This window comes from Oratosquilla oratoria, chromosome 13 (genome assembly GCF_046742065.1).
Source record: "Oratosquilla oratoria isolate Oo_2021 chromosome 13, ASM4674206v1, whole genome shotgun sequence".
Lineage (NCBI taxonomy): Eukaryota > Metazoa > Arthropoda > Malacostraca > Stomatopoda > Squillidae > Oratosquilla > Oratosquilla oratoria.
In genome coordinates, this window is record NC_134789.1 from 22,204,244 (window position 1) to 22,226,743 (window position 22,500).

A 22,500-nucleotide genomic window follows, 5' to 3' on the forward strand; every position below is an offset into this window, starting at 1 on the left:
ATACTTTTATGTTCACTCTCCTCCCATGAGGCTGTTTTCGGAGGCACATAATTTATCACAAATTTTCTGCTCTTCTTATCTCTGTCTTCCACTTCTATCATAATCATCTCTACTGTATTCTTTCCATATATGACACCCTTCACGTTTATATCCTTCTTAGTCAGGAACATAACTCCACCCCCTTGCTTTTTCTCTCTGTTTTTAATCCAATAATTATATGCATCATGTCCTACACTGTTGGGTGGTAGTGGGCCTTTTAATTTTGTTTCTACAATTCCCATTATGTCCGGTTCTTTTTCTTTCAAATAATCATTCAGCTCATTCAATCCTGTTATTAATCCATCTATATTTGTGTAAGACACTCTTAGTTTTCTGCCACTTCCATTGTGTTCTCTGTTTCCCTTTTGTTTTTCTCTTGTATGTCGAACTGCCTTAGTTTCATATTCACTACTCTCCAATAGAATCTCTCTTTCTCTGACTCCCTTCTGTTCTCGTTTTTTTTTCTTAGCTTCAAGTCTTTTCTGCTTTTCTTCCTCTCTTTCCTGTTTATTCATTTCCCTTTTTATCCATACCTTTTTATATTGTTCACTTGTTGCTAGTTTCCCTGTTTTGGATAAGATATTCTCTGCCGTCGTTTGTAACCTGAATTTAATTTTAATTGGTCTGGTCTTATCTTTACTATACTTTCCGAGCCTGAATTTTTCCTCAATTTCCTTCATAATTTCTGGTTCATCTTCCTGAACTAATTTTAGTAAACTGCTTACTTTTTCATTTTCCTCATTGGTTCTTGAGGTTCTATCTGGGTTATGTTTCTCTTCCATTCCTAATATAATTATACATTTCTTTTTGTCAGCTAAGTCTCTTACTATATTCTCCTTCTGTCTCATCACTTTAATAACTGAGTCTTCAGTTTGTTCTCTCATTTGCTGTTTAATTATATCAGTAAATGCAACTTTACTGTTTTCTTTTATCGACTTCCATCCCTCTCTGTTTTTTTACTATTCCTCTTCAATTCCTCATTCTGCTTGCTGTTTAATTATATCAGTAAATGCAACTTTACTGTTTTCTTTTATCGACTTCCATCCCTCCCTGTTTTCTTTACTATTCCTCTTCAATTCCTCATTTTCCACCTTTACTTCTTTTAACTGTCTTTTCAGGTTTTCTATTTCATCAGTTAAGTTTTTGCTCGCCTTCTTTAGTTCTTCCAATTTTTCAACCCTTTTTAGAATGTTGTTAACATGACCGAACCTACGCTCCAAGTCCTCGATCATCTTATCGACCTTTTCTTCTAGTCTTGTCCCCCCCACCCTCTTTAAATCCCTGGAAAATATTCTCATCACTTTCTACTGTATTGCTCTTATCTATACTTCTAATCTTTACATTTTTATTAGACATTTCATCGTCGCTCAGCTGATCGGGGGGTCGTTTGTTTACCTTTCGCCTGTCTGCCTGGACCAAGTCTACTCCTTCCTCATTTCCTTCCATTTCCCCAGCAATCCCTCCCCTTCTCCTCTTTCCCTACTTTCCTACTACCCCACGAGCAATTTCCCCCCACCCTGTAAATACAATAGGCACTTCTCTTTTCGTTGGGATTCACGAAACTTCAATTTTCTTCAGAACGTCTTCTAAGCCGTCCGTTCGTTGAAGTGTGTGTGTGTGTGTGTGTGTGTGTGTGTGTGTGTGTGTGTACAAATGTGTGTTTGTGGACATGTGGACATGTGTGTGTGTGTACATGTGTACGTATGTACATGTGTGTCTGTGTAAATGTATGTGTACTTGTGTGTGTGTGTTCATCTGAGTGTGTGGATATGTTTATGTACATGTGTGTGTATACAAATGTGTATCCATGTGTGTACGTACATGTGTACTCGTGTGCGTGTACGTACATGTGTACTCGTGTGCTTCTTTTTATTGTTGTTGTTGTTCTTCTTCTTTTTCTTCTTCTTCTTCTTCTTCTTCTTCTTCTTCTACTTCTTCATTATCAATAATACCTTCTAAACTTGTCAAAGTTAAATGCATTATTGATATATCTTTTAAACTAGTCACTATTAGTATATTACAAACTTGCAATTATTAGTAAAGTCATTGTTGGTATATTCTAGTCTTTCAATCATTAGTAAACATAAAAGTTATCATTAACTGTGCCTTGCATCATAATGATATTGTAAACTTGTAACTTTAAAGCTATTATTAATGATACCTTATCAACTTGATATTATTTGTATATTACAAAATTGCCATTACTAGCATATTCTAAATTTATCATTATTAGTGCACATTAAAGTTATCATGCAATAGTACCTTCTAAACTTGTCATTATTAATATATTCTAAACTTGTTATTACTGGTACCTTTGTAACTACACATTAAAGTTATCATACATATTATCTTTCTAATACCTACTAAACTTGTCACAATTAGAATATTATAGATTTGTCCCTATTAATACACATTATAATGATATTCTATGTTTGTCATTGTTAGTATATTCTAAACTTTTCATTATTAGTACAAATCAAATTTTTCAATATTAGTACATATCAAAAATATTTAATAGAACCTACTGAAATTGTCATTATTAAACATATTAAAGTTATTATAAATATAGTTTTCTAAAATTTTGATTATTAGTACACTATCGAAAATTTTCATCAATAGTTCCGACTGAACATGTTATTCTTAGTATATTTTAAACTTGTTACTATTAGTGCATATTAAAGTTATCATTAAAAGTATACTCTAAGCATGTTGTTACTAGTATTTTGTATTTTTTTCACTATTAGTACTCATTAAAGTAATCATTAGTACACATTAATGATTTTACTAATAGTACCTGCTAAACGCTATACGTTTTTTTCTAAATATCCCATTTTGTTATATATCAAATTTTTCATTAACATGTAAACTTGTCATATTCTAAACTTTTCATTATCATTTCACATAGATTTTATCTTTAATAGTGCTTTCCAAACTTGTCATTATTAGTATATTCTAAACTTATTATTAGTACGCATTAAACATTATTAGTACGCATTAAAGTTATCATGCAATAGTACCTTCTAAACTTGTCATTATTCTAAACTTGTTATTACTGGCACACATTAAAGTTATCATTAATAATACCTTCTAAACTTGTCATAATTAGATTATCATAAATTTGTCCCTACTAATATACATTATGCTGATATTCTATGGCTGTCATTGTTAGTATATTCTAAACTTTTCATTGTTGATACAGATCAAATTATTCAATATTAGTACATATCAAAGATATTTAATAGAACCCTCTAAAATTGTCATTATTAAAACATTAAAGTTATTATAAATATAATTTTCTAAAACTTTGATTATTGATTACTGTTGTATATATCATTAATAGTCCTATCGACAATATTCATTATTAATATATTCTAAACTTTTAATATTAAAGTTATCATCAATAGTTCCGACTGAATATGTTATTCTTAGTGTATTCTAAACTTGTTACTATCAGTGCATATTAAAGTTATCATTAAAAGTATATTCTAAACATGTCATTACTAGTTTTTTGTAAAATTTTCACTATTAGTACTCATTAAAGTAATTATTAGTACACTTTAAAGTTTTTTTTTTTATAAATTTCCCATGTTATCATGAATTAAATTTTTCATTAATTTTGAATATACTAACAATGACATGTTTAGAAGACACTAATAATGATAACTTTGATATGTACTAATACTCCATAGTTTAGAATATTGTAATAATGACAAGTTTAGGACAATGATAAACTCGGAATATATTATCATTACCAAGTGTAGGATATACTAATAATGGTAAGGATACAAGGTCCTAGTAATGATAACTTCAATGTATACTAATAAAGTTTAGAATACCAAAAAAGATATGTTTAGTATTTACTAATAGTGATGTTTCGAATTTACGAACAATGACAACTTAAGAAAGTATTGTTAGTGATAACTAAGGTGTACTAATAATGAGGGTTTAGAATATACAATTGACAAGCTTTAATGTTTACTAATAATAACAAGTGTTGAATATACCAATAATGACAAATTTAGAATATGCTAATAATGTCAGGTTTAGAATATACTTGTAATGACAAGTTTAGAATACACTAATACTAACAAATTTAGAAGGTATTATCAATGAAAAATTTAGTATGTAACAATAATAACGAGCTTAGAATATACTAAGAATCACAAGTTTATAATAATGACATACTTAGAGTATATTAATGATAAGCTTAGAAGATTCATGATAACATTAATGTGGAAAATTTTAGAATAAATTGATAATGGAAAGTATAGAAATTTGCTGAAAATGACAACTGTAGATAACTATAATTTTTACTAATAAATGACAAGTTTAGAACGTACTAATAATGACAAACTTAGAATGTATTATAAATAAAAACTTTAATGTCTTCTGATAATTATGTTTGGTATATACTAATAATGACAAGTAAGGCACTATTAATGATAACTTGAATATGTACACATATTCACATGTTACTATATGTTATTATTCACATGTATTATGTACACATAATCACATGTTTACAAGTTTAAAAGGTTATATTAATAATAATGTTAATGTGTAGCAATAATGACACGTTTTAATTATATTGATGATGTAAAGTTTAGTAAATAATTAGAAGTTGCTATTAATGATAACTATAATACGTACTAATAATGATTAGTTTTGAAAAAAGCTAACAATGTCATATTAAGAAGCCAGTAATAATGGTAACTTGAACATGTACTAATACGCACAAGTTTTCAATTATTATAAACTTTGGAATATATTAGTATTGCCAAGTTTAGAATAAACTAATAATGGTCCTAATAATGATAACTTTAATGTGCACTAATAATGACAAGTTTAGAATAATAAAGAAGATATGTTAGTATTTACTAATACTGATATTTTTCGAATATACGAACAATGACAACTTTAGAAAGTATTGTTAATGATAACTTTAACGTGTACTAATAAAGAGAAGCTTTTATTGATAACTTAGATATGTGTTAATAATAACAAGTTTATAATATACAAAAATTGACAAGTGTAGAGGGTACTATTGATAATAAATTGAATATGTACTAAAATGACAAATTTAGAAAGATAATATGTATGATAACTTTAATGTGTAGTTACAAAGGTACTATTAATAATTTTAATGTGTACTAATAATGACAAGTTTAAAATGCAGTAACAATGACAAGTTCAGAAAGTTCTATTTCTGTAAACTTTAATAAAATCCAATATTAACAAATTTAGAAAACACCAATAATGAGAAGTTTAAATTATACTAAAAATGAGATGTTTAGAAGGTACTATAAATGATAACTTATATGGCAAATGGCAAATGACGACAAGTTTAGAATATACTAATGAAAAGTTAAGAAACTACTATTAATGTGTACTAATACTGTCAAGATTATACTAATACTGTCAAGATATGCTAATAATCACAAATTTGAAAGGTACAGTAAAAATGTATAAAAAAAATGGCATGTTTAGAAGAAAATTTTAGAAGATAAATTTAGAATATACTGATAATGACAAGTTTAATATAATAATAATGGCGATTTTAGAAGGTGCTAATATGTGCTAATGTAGTAGACGTTATGCCTGTCAGTGGTCCCAGCATGTTCCTCCATCTGGCTCTATCATGGAAGGCCCCTTCCTCCCTCAGAGTTTCGATGTTGGGCAAGTCATGTCTGCTGAGGGCTTCTTCAACATATATTCAACATCTTCAACATTTTCAACATTAGAAAGCCCTATTAAAGATAAAATCTATGCGAAATGATAATGAAAAGTTTAGAATATGACAAAGTATAATTTAATTTATAATAAAATGTGAAATTTAGAAAGAAAACGGATAGCGTTTAGCAGGTACTATTATTAAATCTTTAATATGTACTAATAATTACTTTAATGAGTACTAATAGTGAAAATTTTACAAAATACTAGTAATGGCATGTTTAGATGATCATGTAACTAATACTGTCAAGATATGATAATAATCACAAATTTGAAAGGTACAGTAAAAATGTATTAAAAAAATGGCATGTTTAGAAGAAAATTTAGAAGATAAATTTAGAATATACTGATAATGACAAGTTTAATATAATAATAATGGCGATTTTAGAAGGTGCTAATATGTGCTAATGTAGTAGACGTTATGCCTGTCAGTGGTCCCAGCATGTTCCTCCATCTGGCTCTATCATGGAAGGCCCCTTCCTCCCTCAGAGTTTCGATGTTGGGCAAGTCATGTCTGCTGAGGGCTTCTTCAACATATATTCAACATCTTCAACATTTTCAACATTAGAAAGCCCTATTAAAGATAAAATCTATGCGAAATGATAATGAAAAGTTTAGAATATGACAAAGTATAATTTAATTTATAATAAAATGTGAAATTTAGAAAGAAAACGGATAGCGTTTAGCAGGTACTATTATTAAATCTTTAATATGTACTAATAATTACTTTAATGAGTACTAATAGTGAAAATTTTACAAAATACTAGTAATGGCATGTTTAGATGATCATGTTTCAATGATAACTTTAATATGCACTGATAGTAACAAGTTTAGAATATACTAAGAATATCCTCTGCAATTGCCATTATTAGTGCATATTAAAGTTATCATTAATAGTACCTTCTAGACTTGCCCTTATTAGTACAAATTATGTGATTATTAGTACACTTGAGTACATATTAGAATTATCATTAATAGTGCTTTCTAAACATGTAATTATATTTCATATTCTAATCTATTGGTACACTTCAAAGTTATCATTAGTAGAATGTCCTAAAATTTCATTATTAGTATATTCTGAAATTGTCATTAATAGTACACATTAAAGTTATCATTAATAGTAACTTTAATCTGATCATTATTTGTATTGTAAACTTGTTATTATTAGTATGTTCTCAACTTATTATTATAAGTATATTCTTAACGTATCATTATTACTATTCATTAAACTTACCATTAATAGTGCTTTCTAAACTTGTCATTATTAGTATATTATAAAGTTACCCATAATAGTATATTTTCAACTTTCATAATATTTTCTAATATTTGTTATTATCAGTATCCTCTACAATTGCCATCATTAGTGCATATTAAAGATATCATTAATAGTACCTTCTAAACTTGTTATTAGTATATTGTAAACGTGATTATGAGTACATATTTAATGAGTTACCATTAATAGTACTTTCTCAATATGTAGTTTCATATTCTAAGGTTGCCACTATTGGTACACTTTAAAGTTATCATTAATAGAATATTCTAAAATTTCATTATTAGTATATTCTAAACTTGTCATTAATAGTACACTTTAAATTTCTCATTAATAGTATCTTTAATATGATCATTATTAGCATGTTCTATAATCATCATTATTAGTATTAGTTATTATTAAGAGTATCTTGTAAACTTGTCATTATTAGTATCTTCTATACTTGTCATATAAGTATATTCTTAACGTATCATAATCACTATACATTAACCCCTGAAGAGGGCTACAGTTGATAGCTGAAATATAGGATTTTTCTTTATTCGAAGTTTATTTTTTCTCCGACTGTGGGTTCCCGTGTGTACTATACATTAAACTTACCATTAATAGTACTTTCTAAACTTGTCATTATTAGTATGTTTTAAACTTACCTATAATTGTATATTCTCAACTTTTATAGTTAGTACACATTAATGTTATCATTAATAATAGCTTCCAAACTTGTATAACCTTGTATATTCTAAAGGTGTCATTCTTTGTACATATTTAAGTTACTATTAAAAGAATCTTCTGATTTTGTCGTTATTGGTATATCCTGAACTTGCACTCGATAAAATGATCATTAATACCATAATCTTAATTTGTCATTATTAGTACACATTAAAGTTTTTATTAGAAGTACCTAAAAGTGTCATTAATCATATATTCTAAACTTGTCATTACTAGAACATATTAAAGTTATCATTGATAATTCCTTTTCAACTTGTCATTATTAGTATAATTCAAACATTAATTAGTAATCATTATTAGTGTATTCTAAACTTGTTATTATTAGTCATTATTCAAAAACTCTAAACTTTTCATTATCAGTACACATTAAAGTTTCAATTAATTGTACCTTTTAAATATGACATTATGACACATTAAACTTGTCATTATTAGTATATTCTAAACTTTCTTTAATAGTACACGTTAAAGATATTGCTAAGAGAATCTTAATCTTGTTAGTATCAATATACATTAAAGTTATTATTACTATTATGTTCTAATCTTGACATTACAACACAATAAAATTATCAAAATTACCGATTATTACCACATTCTAAATTTGACAGTATTTGTGCAAATAAAATTTATCATTTATCGCACACTTCTTATTATCAGTATATTCTAAATGTATTATTAGTAAACATTGAAGTTATCATAAATATTACCTTCTAAACTTGTCATCATTAGTATATTCTAAACATGTCATTATTAGTATATTCTAATAATCACTCTAAATAGTATTCTAAATAGTCATCATTAGTGTTCTAAACTTGTCATTATAAGATATCATTAATAGTACCCTTTAAACCTGTCACTATTAGTGTTCTATACTTTTCATTATTAGTACACATTAAAGTTATCATTAATAGTACTTTCTAGACTTCTCATTATACGTATATTCTAAACATGTCAATATTGGTATATTCTAAATGTGTCTTCAACTTGTCATTATTAGTATGTTCTAAACCTGTCATTAATAGTTCATATTAAATTTATCATTAATAGGACGTTATCATTAGTATATTCTAAGTCTGGCAATTTTAGTATATGTTAAAGTTGTCATTATTCTAACCTTGTCATTATTATCATAATTCAAACTAGTATATTCTGAACATATCATTATTAGTATATTCAAAACTCGTTATTATTAGTAAACTTATCATTAATAGTATATCCTAATTATTATTATTAGTATATTCCAAATTTGCCATTATTAGTACACATTAAATTTATCATTAAAAGTACCTTCTAATCTTGTTTTTATTAGTACATTCTAAACTTGACATTATTAGTATGTTCTAAACTTATCATTAGTAAAAAATAAAGTAATTGATAGTACCTTCTAAACTTACCATTACCCTTTAATCTTGTAATAAATAGTATATTCTAAACTCGTCATTATTAGTTATTTTTGTAGTATCTTCTAAACCTGTCATTATTAGAATGTTGTAAACTTGTCATTGTAAGTACACATCAAAGATATCATTAATAGTACCTTTTAAACTTGTCATCATTAGAATGTTTTATACTTTTCATTATTAGTACACATTAAAGTTATCATTAATTGTATTTTCTAAACTCCTTTATATTCTAAACTTTTCATTAATACTTCATATCAATCTTATCATTAATAGGACCTTCTAAAGTTATTATTATTAGTATATTCTGAACTTGGCAATATTAGTATATGTTAAAGTTCTCATTAAACCTTGTCATTATTATCGTTTAAACTAGTATATTCTAAACATTCTAAACTTGACATTATTATTATGTTCTAAACTTATCAATAGTAAAAATTAAAGTCATTAATAGTACCTTCGATACTTATCACTAACAGTACCCTTTAAATTTGTAATTTTTAGTATATTCTAAACTCATTATTAGTTATCATTAATAGCATCATTATCGGAATATTCTAAACTTGTCATTATTTAGTACACATCAAAGATATCATTAAACTTGTCATCATTAGAATGTTCTATACTTTTCATTATTAGTACACATTAAAGTTATCATTAATAGTACTTTCCAAATTTCTCATTATACGTATATTCTAAACATGTCTACATTGGAATATTCTAAACTTGTCATTATTAGTATGTTCTAAACTTGCCATTAATAGATTACATTAAATATATCATTATTAGTATATTCTAAACTTGGCAATATTAGTATGTTAAAGTTGTCATTATTATTATAGTTTGAACTAGTATATTTTAAATATGTCGTTATTAGTATATTCAAAACTCGTCATTATTAGTAAACTTATCATTAATAGTATCTTCTAATCTTTTCATTCTTACTATATTCCAAGTTTGACATTATTAGTACCTACTAATCTTGTTTATATTAGCATTTTCTAAACCTGGCATTATTAGTGTGTTCTAAACTTATTTTTAATGAAAATTAGTCATTATTAATACCTTCTACACTAATGAATACCAGTACCCTTTTAACTTTTAATTATTAGTATATTCTAAACTTGTCAATATTATTACACATTAAAGTTATCATTATTAAAGTTATAATTTGTCACTACTAAAATATATTCTAAATTTGTTTTTATTAGTACACATTAAAGTTATCATTAACAGTTCCTTTTCAACCTGTCGTTATAAGTATATTCGATATTTGTCATTATTAGTACACAATAAATATATCAATTGTATTTTCACTCTTCATTAATAGCATATTGTAAAATTCTCATTATTAGTACACATTAATGTTATCTTTAAAAATACCTTTTAATCTTGTTTTTATTGTTATATTCTAAACTTCTCAGTATTAGTATATTCTAATTTTTTCATGATCACTACTTATAATACCTTCTGAATTTTCTTTGTATATTATAAACTTGTCATTATTAGTTCATATTATTAGTACCTTCTAAACTTATTATTATTAGTATATTCTAAATTCATAATTAGTACATATTATAGTTAACAATTATAGTAACATCTCAACTTGTTATTAGTACCTTATTATTAGTACCTTATTATTAGTACCTTCTAAACTTATTATTAGTATATTCTAAATTCATTATTAGTACATATTATAGTTAACAATTATAGTAACATCTCAACTTGTTATTATTAGTATATTCTAAACTTAACAGTACCTTCTAAACTTCTTATTATTACGTGCCATTATTAGTATACATTAAAGATATCATTTAATAGGATCTTTTAAACAGATCATTATTGCTATATTTTAAACATGTCAATATTAGTTTCTTCTAAACTTGTCATTATTTTTTATTCTTAACTTTTTATTATTTGTATATACTTTTCAGTATTAGTACACTCTAAAGTTATCATTAATAGTACTTTCTAAACTTGTCATTACTAGTATATTCTAAACTTTTCATTATTACTAAACTGTAAGGTTATCATTAATAGTTCCTTATAAAATTGTCATTTATAGTATATTCTAAACATTTCATTATTGGTACACATTAAAGTTATCATTAATAAAACCTACCTGGTCTTTATTTGTATATCCTAAATTTAGTATTAGTATACTCTAAATATATCATTATTAGTTCACTTTAAAGTTACTATTAATAGTACCTTTAACCTGTCATTACTAGTACACATTAAAGTTATCGTTAAAAGTACATTAAAAAGTGTCATTATTAGCTTATTACTTATTAGTACTTATTATTGGTATATTCTAAACTTTTCATTTTCAGAACACATTAAAGTTATTATTAATAGCCTATACATATGTTTTGTATTTTCATATATTTTTAATTTTTGTATTTTGTAGTTTTTGTATTTGTTTGTATTTATTAGTATAACATTAACGTTATCATTGATGATATTTTCCAAACTTTTCATTATTAGTGCATTCTAAACTTGTCAATGATAGTACCTTCTAAATTTCTCATTATTACTATACACTAAACTTGTCACTATTAGTACACATCAAAGATCTCAATAGTACCTTCTAAACTTGTTATCATTACCATATTCTAAATTCACATTAAATTCACATTAAATTCATTAGAGTGCATTCTAAACTTGTCTTTATTAGTATATTACAAACTTGCTTATTATTAGTGCATATTAAAGTTGTTTTGAACTGTACCCATTAAACTTGTAATTATTGGTATATTCTAATCTTTCCATTATTAGTACACATACCTGTGCCTCCTAACCTCTGATTATTAGTGCACATTAAAGCTATTATTATTAATACCTTCTAAACTTGTCAAAGTTTAATGCATTATTAATATATCTTTAAAACTAGTCATTATTAGTATATTACAAACTTGCCATTATTAGTATCTTTTAATTTGTTCATTATTAGTATATTGTAAACTTGTCACATTATTAATAATACCTTCTAAACTTGTACATGTTATTTTTAGTATATTCTAAACTTGTTACTATTAGTGCATATTAAAGTTATCATTAAAAGTACATTCTAAACATGTCATTACTAGTATTTTGTAAACTTTTCACTATTAGTACTCATTTAAGTAATTATTAGTACACATTAAAATTTTTACTAACAGTACCTGTTAAACACTATACGTTTTTTGTAAATAATTTTTTTATTAACATGTAAACTTGTCATATTCTAAACTTTTCATTATCATTTCACATAGATTTATCTCTAATAGTGCTTTCCAAACTTGTCATTATTAGTATATTCTAAACTTCACATTAATAGTATATACTAAACTTACCACTATTAGTAGACATTAAAGTTATCCTTAATAGTACCTTCTAAACTTGGCATTATTAGTATATTCTAAGCTTGTCTTTATTAGTACAAGTTAACGTTATTAATTATAGTACCTTCTAAACTTACCCTTATTAGTAAATAGTACTTTGTTTATATTAGTACACATTAAAGTTATCATTAATGGTACCTTCTAAAAGTTGTCATTAAGGTACCTTCTGAACTTATCTTTTCTTGTATATTACAAAAATGCTATTTTTAATGTATTCTAAACTTGTCATTATTACCACATTAGCACATCTAACATTAGCACATCTAACCGTAATATCAAAAAATTGTCATTACTAGCATATTCTAAATAGGTCATTATTAGTGCACAAGTTATCATGCAATAGTACCTTATAAAATTGTCATTATTAGTATATTCTAAACACGTTAAAATTATTACTAATAATACCTTCTAAACTTGTCATAATTAGAATATCATTAGTAATGACATGTTTAGAAGGTTACATTAAGGATAACGTTTATGTGTAGTAATAATGACACGTTTAAAATATACTATTAATGCAAGGTTTAGAAAATACTAACAATAGCATAGTAGAAGTTGATAACTATAATACGCACTAATAATTAGTTTTGAATATACTAACAATAACATGTTTAAAAGACACTACTAATGATAACTTTAATATGTACATATTCAAAAGTTTAGAATATACTAATAATGACAAGATTAGAATAATGGTAAACTCGGAATATATTATTATTACCAACTTAAAAATATACTAATAATGATAAGGATACAAGGTCATAGTAATGATAACTTTAATATATACTAATAAAGTATAGAATACCGAAAAAGATAATAATGATGTTTCGAATTTACGAATAATGACCACTTAAGAAAGTATTTTTAGTGATAACTAATGTGTACTAATAATGAGGGTTTAGAGCATAAAATTGACAAGCTTTAATGGGTACTAATATTGACAAGATTGACAAGTTTAGAAGATACTGTCAAAGATAACTTTAATGTGTAGAAATAGTGACAATTGTGGATTATACTAATAACGATAAGTTTAAAAGGTTCTATTAATGATAACTTTATTTTGTACTAATAATGACAAGTTTAGCATATAAGTTTACAGGATACGACAAGTTTGTATCAATAATCACCACTTAAGAATATAATAATGATGATTTTTTAATATACTAATAATGATAATTTTATAATATACTAATAATAATGTTTAGAATATACTAATAATGAAAGTTGAATATCCGAACAATGACAAAATTATAATGACAATTTTAAAGGCACTATTGATTATAACTTTAATGTGTACTAATAATCACAGGTTTACAATATTTTTATAATGACATATACATTAATGATAATATTAATAATGACACGTTTGAAATATATTAACAACGTAAGGTTTAGTAATAATGACACGTTTGAAATATATTAACAACGTAAGGTTTAGAAAATACCGGCATGTTCTAAATTTGTCATCATTAGTATATTCTACACTTGTCATTATTAGTACAAATTAAAGCTTGTCAATATTTGCATGTTCTAAACCCTCATTATTAGTACATATCAAAATCATCATTAACAATACATTATCTATTTCGAAACATATCAGTATTAGTATATACTGAACATATCTTCTTGGGTATTCCAAACTTGTCATTATTAGTACACTTTAGAGTTATCATTATTAGGACCTTGTATACATATCATTATTAGAATATTCTAAACTTGGCAATACTAATATATTCCAAAGTTTATCATTATTCTAAACTTGTCATTATTGGTATATTCTAAACATGTGAGTATTAATGCATTTTAAAGTTACCATTAGTAGTGTCTTCTAAACATGATATTATTAGGTTATTCAAAACTAATCATTATTAGTACGTATTATATTTATCATTAATAGCAACTTCTAATTTTCCTATTACTAGAATTTTCTAAACTTTGCATTATTAATATGATTCAAACGTGTCATTATTACTACACAATAATGTTATTATTAATATAACCTCCAAAACTTGGCAATATTACAAAATTGTAAACTTGTGATTATTGGTACATATTATCATTATTAGAAGACATTAAAGTTTTCATTTATAGTACATTCTAAATTTGTCATTAGTACGTTCTGGTCATTATTAGTACAAATTAAAGTTATCATATATATTACCTTCTAAAGTTGTCATTATTAGTAATTTCTAAACTTAATCAATATGTTCGAAACATGTATTTATTAATACACATTAAAGTTATCATTAATAGTACCTTGTAAACTTATATGCTAAACTTGTCATTATTAGTACAAAATAAAGTTATCATTACTAGAACCTTCTAAACTTATCATTATTAGTACTTGTCATTATTTCTACACATTAAAGTTATCTTGAAGAGTATCTTCTAAACCTGTCAATCTTAGTAGATTCTAAACTTTTAATTGTATATACATTCTAAACCTGTGGTTATTAGTACATTTCTTCAATACATCTCGTTATTAGTATATTCTAATTTTGTCATTATTAGGACACCTTAAAGTTATAGCTAATAGCACCTTCTTGATTTGTTATTGTTGGTATATTATAAACTTTTCATTATTAGTACACATTAAACTTATCAATCATAACACCTTCCAAACTTGTCAGTATTAGTGTATTCTAAACTTTTCTTTATTTTTATATTATAAACTTGTCGTTATTGATACATATTAAAACTATTATTAGTAGTATCTCCTAAACTTGTATTATTAGTACACGTTAACAGTACCTTCTAAACATCATTATAAGTATATTCTAAACTTGTCATTATTAGTACACATTAACGTTATTATCAATATTACCTTCTTAACTTGACATTAATAGTATATTCTAAAGTTGTCATTGTCAGTATATTCTAAACTTGTCATTATTAGTACACATTAAAGTTATCATTAGAAATACCTTCTAAACTTTTCATTATCTATTAGGACCTCGTATACTTATCATTACTAGTATATTCTAAACTTGGCAAAACTAATATATTCCAAAGTTTATCATTTTTCTAAACTTGTCATTATTGGTATATTCTAAACTTGTGAGTACATGTTAAAGTAGTTGTGTCTTCTACACATGACATTGTTAGTTTATTAAAAACAAATTATTGATAGTATTAGTATTTTCTAAACTTTGCATCATTAATATAATTCAAACGTGTCATTACACATTAACGTTATCATTAATAAACATGTCATTATTGTTTTTTTTTTTACTTTTCCTTATTAGTATTTTATAAACTTGTCATTATCCATACATATTAAAGCTATTATTAGTAGTATCTTCTAAACTTGTCATTATTTGTATATTCTAGTATCTTAGTACACGTTAACAGTACCTTCTATCTTAACAGTAACTTGACATCATTAGTATATTATAAACTTGCCTTATTAGTACACATTTAAGTTATCATTAATAGTATATTCTAAATTTGTCATTATTACTATATTCTAAACTTGTAATATTAGTAAACGTTAACAGTACCTTCTAAACATCGTTATTAGTATATTATAAACTTGTCATTATTAGTACACATTAACGTTATTATCAATATTACCTTCTTAACTTGACATCATTAGTATATTATAAACTTGCCACATTAGTACACATTAAATTAATCATTAATAGTATTCTAAAGTTGTCATTGTCAGTATATTCTAAACTTGTCATTATTAGTACACATTAAAGTTATCATTAGAAATACCTTCTAAAATTTTCATTATGATTACATGTTAAAACTATTAGGACCTCGTATACTTATCATTATTAGTATATTCTAAACTTGGCAAAACTAATATATTCCAAAATTTATTATTTTTCTAAACTTGTCATTATTGGTATATTCTAAACTTGTGAGCATTAGTACATGTTAAATTAGTAGTGTCTTCTACACACGACATTGTTAGTTTATTCAAAACAAATCATTGATAGTATAAGTATTTTCTAAACTTTGCATTATTAATATAATTCAAACGTGTCATTACACATTAACCTTCTAAACATGTCATTATTGCTGTTTTTTTGTTAAACTTTTCTTTATTAGTATTTTATAAACTTGTCATTATCCATACATATTAAAGCTATTAGTAGTAGTATATTCTAGTATTATTAGTACACGTTAACAGTACCTTCTACCTTAACAGTAGAAGGTACTGTCATTATTACTATATTCTAAACTTGTCATTATTAGTAGACATTAAAGTTATCATTAAAAATACCTTTCTAATTTTTCATTATTTGGATATTATAAACCTCTTCTTATTAGAACACATAATAATTATCGTTCCTAAAATATTGTAACCTTGACATCAATAGTACATTTTAAATTTGTGATTATTAGTACAAATTAAATATATCATTAGTAGATCCGTCTAAGCCTGTCATTTAGTATATTCTAAACTTCACATTAAAGTTATAATTGATCGTACCTTCTAAACTTCTCATTATTAGTATATTCTAAACATGTTATTAGTGCACATTAAAGTCATCATTAATAGTAACTTCTAAACATGACATTATTTATTCATATTAGTATGTTCTAAACTTGTCCTTAGTTGTTCAAATTAAAGTTATATCTGATAACACCTTCTAAACCTATAATTGTGAGTATATTCTAAATTATTAATACACATTAGAGTTACTATTAGTAGTACCTTCTGAATTTGTCATTATTAGGACACATTAAAATTTTCGTTAATGGTACATTGTAAGCTTGTCATTATTAGTATATTCTAAACATGTAGACACTAAAGTTATCATCAATACTGTATTCTATACTTCTCATTTTTAATATTAGCAGTACTTGCCATTGTTAGTATATTCTAAACTTTTCATTATTATTACACATTAAAGTTTTCATTAATAGTACCTTCTAAACTTCTCAATGTTAGTATATTCATTATTAGAATATTATAACTTGTCATTTTTAGACATTATATGATAGACATTATATGATAGACTTTGCATTAATAATACAAATTAAAGTTTTTGTTATTAGTACCTTCTAAACTTATCACTATTGGTATATTCTAAGCTTGTCATTTTTAGAACACATTAGATTTATCACTAATAGTGCCTTCTAAACTTGTCATTATTATTATATTATAGTTAACAGTTATAGTAACTTCTCAACTTGTCTTAATTAGTATATCGTAAACTTTCATTATTAGTACACATGAAAGTTTTCATTAACAGTACTTTCTAAACTTCTTATTATTACGTGTCATTAATTGTACATATTTAAGTTATCATTAATACATACATACATACATATACCAAGGCCTTTTCCCCCTTCCAAGGGAGGTAGCCAAAAAGGGAAAGGCACAAAAACACTCCCACCCATTTCATCCCTAAATACACTCCACACCCCTCCCACCCTTCCTCTCATCTGAGCACCTCCTGGATGACGGGTCATCGCTGCACCCTGCCCACCGCCCTGGGTCAGAAGCAGTGTCGCAAGACACAGTACATCCACAGCAAGGCCGCTTCATTTAATCGGCGACCCCCCCTCTCCGTCCCCCTTTGCATATAAGGCGAGGACGGGGAGAAATCCCTTCGGGCTGCGTCAAAAATTACTCACACATACTACCCCACAACATCATCCATATACAACCATTCTCCACTCACCTCTGTCTTCCGTCCCCTCCCTTCCTTCCTCAACAGACATTCCCCTCTTCCCCAAAGCCCCCTTCACCCCATCCATCCACCTCATCCTAGGACGTCCCCTCATGTTCACTCCCTCCACATCTGCCTTCCATACCTCTTTTACTAGTCTTTCTTCACTCATTCTTTCCATGTGTCCAAACCATCCTAATATTCTTTCATCAACCCTATCTCCCAAATCCTTTGTCACCCCTGTTCTCCTCCTCACCTCCTCATTTCTCACTCTATCTAGCCTAGTAACCCCCACCATACTTCTCAGACACCTCATCTCAAACACATTCAAACTCCTTCTCTCTTCTTCTCCTATGTTCCACGTTTCTGCCCCATACAGTGCTGTTGGCACAATCACTCCTTCATACAGTCTCCTCTTCGCATCCATTCCCAAATGTCTATTCCTCATTACACTCTTTAAACCACCAAGGCATTTACTCGCTTCACTCCACCTTTTCCTGCTACACTTGCACCCAAGTATCTAAAACTATCCACTTCCTCCAGTCGCTCTCCCTTAATGTTCACTTCCAGTCTACTGCCACTTTCACCCCTTGTACATCTCATCACCTTACTTTTACCCACATTTATCTTTAGCTTTCTTCTATCACATACTCTCCCAAACTCTGCCACCAGCTTCCTCAATCCCTCCTCTGACCCTGCCACAAGCGCAGTGTCGTCCGCAAACAACGGACGACATTAATAGGATCTTTTAAACTTATCATTATTGCTATATTTTAAACATGTGAGTATTAGATTCATTATCTTTTATTCTAAACGTTTTATTACTTGTATTTCATTAACAGTACCTTCTAAACTTCTCATTATTACGTGCCATTATTAGTTCATATTTAAGTTATCATTAATAGGATCTTTTCAATCTATCATTATTGCTATATCTTAAACATGTAAATAATAGATTCTTCTAAAGTTGTCATTACCTTTTATTTTAAACTTTTTATTATTTGTGTATTAAACCTTTCAGTGTTAGTACATTCTAAATTAATAGTATTTTCTAAACTTGTCAATAGTAGTATATTGAAAAGTTATAATTGATAGTTATAGTAACTTCTCAACTTGTTATCATTAGTATATTCTAAACTTGTCTTAATTAGTATATTGTAAACTTTCATTATTAGTACACATGAAAGTTTTCATTAACAGTACTTTCTAAACTTCTCATTATTACGTGTCATTATTTGTACATATTTAAGTTATCATTAATAGGATCTTTTAAACTTATCATTATTGCTATATTTTAAACATGTGAGTATTAGATTCATTATCTTTTATTCTAAAAGTTTTATTACTTGTATTTCATTAACGGTACCATCTAAACTTCTCATTATTACGTGCCATTATTAGTTCATATCTAAGTTATCATTAATAGGATCTTTTCACTTTATCATTATTGCTATATCTTAAACATGTCAATATTAGATTCTTCTAAAGTTGTCATTACCTTTTATTCTAAACTTTTTATTACTTGTGTAACCTTTCAGTATTAGTATTAGTTGTCATTACCTTTTATTCTAAAATTTTATTACTTGTGTAACCTTTCAGTATTAGTACATTCTAAATTAATAGTATTTTCTAAACTTGTCAATAGTAGTATATTGAAAAGTTATAATTGATAGTATTTTCTAAACTTGTCATTATTAGTATATTCATTAAAAGTTCCCTCTAAAACTGTCATTTTTAGTATATACCAATAATGATAAGTTTAGAAGGTACTAATAACAAAAACTTTAATTTGTATTATTAATGAAATGTTTATGATATAATAATAATGTCAATATTTTAATAATGAAAGTTTCTTGTCTACTAATTATGATAAGTTTAGAATATGCAAATAGTAACAGGTTTAGAAGGAACTATTACTGATAGCCATAAGGTATTCTAAAATGACAAATTTATAATATACTAATAATGACATGTTTAGAATATACTAACATTGAGAAGTTTAGAAGGTACTATTAATGAAAACTTTAATGTGTAATAATAATGAAACGTTTAGAATATACTAACAATGGCAAGTACTGAATATATTAATAATGAGAAGTTTAGAATACAGTATTGATTATAACTTTAGTGTCTGCATGTTTAGAATATACTAATAATGACAAGCTTACAATGTACCATTAAGGAAAATTTTAATGTGTCCTAATAATGACAAATTTAGAAGGTTTAATGCGTATTAATAATTTAGAATATACCCATAATTATAAGTTTAGAAGGTGCTCTCAGATATAACTTTAATTAGAACATACTAATAATGACAAAGTTAGACCGTTCTATGAATAGATAATACTAATAATGCCATGTTTAGAAGTTACTATTAATGATGACTTCAATGTGCACTAATAATATGTCATGTAATTGATTTTGTCCACAATTTTAGGTTCTATTGTAAATGTTAAATCTAGTTTCGACGGCTCTTCATTGCTTCTGTATCTGGTGTTTTCACTGACCCATTGGGTCATTGTGTATTCCATGGTCATGTCCAGCAGTACACTACCCCACAAGTCCACAAGTCGTCTCCTCCTCGCACTGTCATACATTTTTGTATGTTCGTTTTCGGGAGCACATAGGTCAACACAAACTTTCTACTTTTCATATTCTTGTCTTCGACTTTTATCATGATCAGTTCAACATTACCTTTGCCCTCCGCAATTTTTGTCACGTTTAAGTCTTTCTTGGCCAAGAACACGATTCCTCCTCTCTGTTTCTTGTCCCTATTTTTTATCGATGGACGGTATTTCACCTCTTAGTTTAGTCTTTACAATTCCCATTATGGCTGGTTTTTCTTCTAGCAGGTAATCATTGAGTTCGTTCAGATCTGAAATTAATCCATCAATGTTAGTATAGGCCACTTTTAATTTTCTTCTTTCTCCATTTTTTCTGTCTTTGTTTTGTTCGTTTTGAGGTGTTTGTGTGTGTGTGTGTGTGTGTGTGTGTGTGTGTGTGTGTGTGTGTGTGTGTGTGTGTGTGTGTGTGTGTGTGTGTGTGTGTGTGTGTGTGTGTGTGTGTGTGTGTGTGTGTGTGTTTGTGTGTGTGTGTGATACAAATAGATGCGTACCTACGTTCGTTGTGTGTCTCAATGTAAAAGGAATAAAAACTAACATGCGGTCGCTTTCCTGTATCACTCAGTTCTTGGTTCCCCACAGATGACGTGTAACTAAAACTTGTTATTATTGGTCGTAGAACTCAAGACAACCAAAATATATTTTTTTCGATCTACGTCAGGGGTTATTGACCTATTTTCTCATGTGCTGAAAAATAGCCGTGGTTTGCGACCTGGAGGAGCGCAACATCCATAGTTGACATCGACTGGCGGAGACCCTCATCATGTGGACCTGGACCTGGACCGAAAGGGAATGGACGCCACGTGGTACCAAATTAATAGTCTCGAATGGTGTGGAATAGGCCTAGTGAACCGGGAAATAGTGCTCAAGAAACTCACTTTTTGCCTCGGAACTCTGATATCAACCTCGATCGACCATCGAAAGGAAATGGACCCTGACTATTGAATAATTCTAGAACCTTCCCCAGGAAATTTTTGCCAATGGCTACATTAAATGTAGGAATATTTAGAGGAAAGGAGGAATTGATATTAATGATAAAGGAAAAGAAAGTCGACATACTTGCTTTATGTGAAACAAGACTTGCAAGAAAAGGCAGAAGGGTTTTGCAAGAGCAGACATTAGCACAAAGAATCACGAGAGTAGAACAGAAAAACGAGAGGATTCTGGCTTTCTGACAAAAACAAAAACAAAACAAAAAACAAGTTTCATAAAAGTCTACGCACCGCTCAAAGTCGACCATCAGAAAAAAAGAGAAGTATTCTATGAATCCCTCCAGAATGTTAAGAACGACTTACCATACGCCGAAAATGTAGTTATCATGGGTGATCTGAATGGACACATTGAAAAAGATCGCAAAGGATTTAGTACGGGTAGAAAAGCATACAGCAACAAATACACCGACAAGCCCATAATTCACCTTATGTTAAAACATAAGATTTTTCAGAGATGTAAAAAACATAATATTGATGTCATGCAGTTCAGACCACAGGCTAGTTGTGGGCAAACTGAAACATACCAAATCAAAACGATTTTTTGAACAGATATATGAGAGATGAAGGCTATAAAGAAGCATTCCAATGCAGATTGAGAGAAAATAGAGCCGAAGATTCTGGAAGAGAAGATTTTGTAGGTCGCCTTCCATTCGGCGATCACAAGACTTGACAAAGTTATGCAATACTTATACATTTGGAAGAAAAAATAAAC